Consider the following 1942-nt stretch of genomic DNA (forward strand, 5'->3'; position numbering starts at 1 on the left):
ACCATTGGGCCTTCTCAACTGCAATGAAGAGTCTAGGGATAGAGAAAATCAGGATCAGCCTTGATAGAGAAGCCCATCATTTATACCAGCTTAAGGGCTTCCCTGGTAGTTTAGTCATAAAGAACGCGCCTGCCAATGCAGGAGATGTAAGAGATGTGGGTTTGATTTTTGGGTCAGGAAGATTCCCTGGAGGAGGGCGTGGCAACCCACTTCGGTATTCTTGCCTGGAGAATCCCATGGTCAGAGGAGCCTGGTGGGCTACAATCCATGGGGTCACAAAGAGTTGGACATGATCGAAGTGACCTAGTGCATGTACTACATATAGGAAGACATGGTTTTCTTCTCCGTGGCCAGTCCTGTCATAAAGACCTTTCCATTCCAAGGGCTGTGGCTTGTTGTGGCCATGGGATCTCCCACTGCATGCAAGAAGAACTTGGAAAGACACTGACCGCACAGGCCAGCATAATACCTGCAGCTGCCACTCACCTTTCCTATAATATATTCAAAAAAAAAAAAAAAAAAGCCTTTTCAACTCACTTGCACCAACGTCAGGCACTGAAACAGTAAAAACAAGGGGGTAGTGACTCTAGAATGAAGTAAAGGAAAGGGGGCATGACCTGGCTTTTGGGGACAGCAAGTCTAGAACATCCCAGTTAGAAGTAGGATCAACAGGACCCTGGGCTTTTCTGGTGGCTCAGCTGGTAAAGAATCTACCTGCAGTGCAGGAGATCTGGGTTTGATCCCTGGGTTGGGACGATCCACTGGTTGGGCTACCCACTCCAGTATTCTGGCCTGGAGAATTCCATGGACTGTACAGTTCATGGGGTCACAAAGAGTCGGACATGACTGAGCGGCTTTCACTTTCACTACAGGAACAAGAGTGAGGAGCATTCTAGATGGCCTTGGGAAGTGGTTGGTGGGCATTTGGGGCAGGGGGGTTTCCTTCAGAACTTTCTAGACATGTATACCTGAAAGGAGAAGTTGGGTTTTGTTTTGTTGTTTTTTTGGCTGAACTCTGTGGCTTACAGGATCTTAGTTCCCTATCCAGGGATTGAACCGATGCCCCAGGTAGTCAAAGCAGAGTCTTAACAACTGCGCCGCCAGGGGAATCGCAGGAGAAGCTAATGATACATCAATTAGAGATGTCAGGCCTTGGGTTCTTGTGCTGCTACATGTGTAGATACATGGTGGATACAGAGTTAACAATTTTTCTCCAATAGTTGTCAAGTCAGCTAGAAATGTCACATGGGAATCTAACAAGGATTATTTAAAGATGCAGGTAAAGGCTTTGCTTTAGGACGCAATGTTATATTACATGTTCATTTTATGAACCTCTTTCTCATTTTCTCCTTGGTATGCTTTCTTGTTTTAGGGGATGAATCTTCTTTAGTGATGGTTAAAGTAATTTCTCTCCTTAATGCTACAATCAAAAGGCTCTAAGCTCCATTTCTGGGCCAGGGATCTGTAATTAAAGTGGTACTGTCTTATGATAATGATTCCTTAAATAGTAGAGAAGCTCCATGATTGTCATAAATTATTCCAATAAATTATTGAATCCTGGAGAAACACAATCAAGTCAAAAAAATAAAACCATGTGATGATAAGGTTTGGCTTTTTTCATTAACCAATATTCAATGTAAGTACAAAATAATTCAACCAACGTTATAGTATTTTTATGTTATTTAATTATTGCATTAGTAATTTTCTATTTTTCATAACATGTACAGATTCCACAGTGTTATAGATTAAACAGTCTTCTGTCTGAAAAGCATTTATATTACTGTTCATAAAAAAGAATTACTAATAAGTTTCAACAATTAACATACTGGTTACATTAAAATTTGAGATACAACTGAGAATTGTCATTGCTTTTACCTAGTGAAGCGGACCCTTCCTCCTTATCATCTTTTCTCTTCTCTTCCTCTTCTTTTTCAATTTGTTG

The 1942-nt window shown here is 41.3% G+C and overlaps 1 non-coding gene across 1 annotated transcript; it reads left to right on the forward strand.

The window, feature by feature from the left end:
- The first annotated feature begins 368 nt into the window (after nucleotides 1-368).
- On the forward strand, nucleotides 369-499 carry LOC114114649 (small nucleolar RNA SNORA44). Its single transcript, XR_003589269.1, has one exon. It is a non-coding gene; the product is annotated as a small nucleolar RNA SNORA44 (small nucleolar RNA).
- The last annotated feature ends 1443 nt before the right edge of the window (nucleotides 500-1942 follow it).

Source organism: Ovis aries, chromosome 4 (assembly GCF_016772045.2).
Source record: "Ovis aries strain OAR_USU_Benz2616 breed Rambouillet chromosome 4, ARS-UI_Ramb_v3.0, whole genome shotgun sequence".
NCBI lineage: Eukaryota > Metazoa > Chordata > Mammalia > Artiodactyla > Bovidae > Ovis > Ovis aries.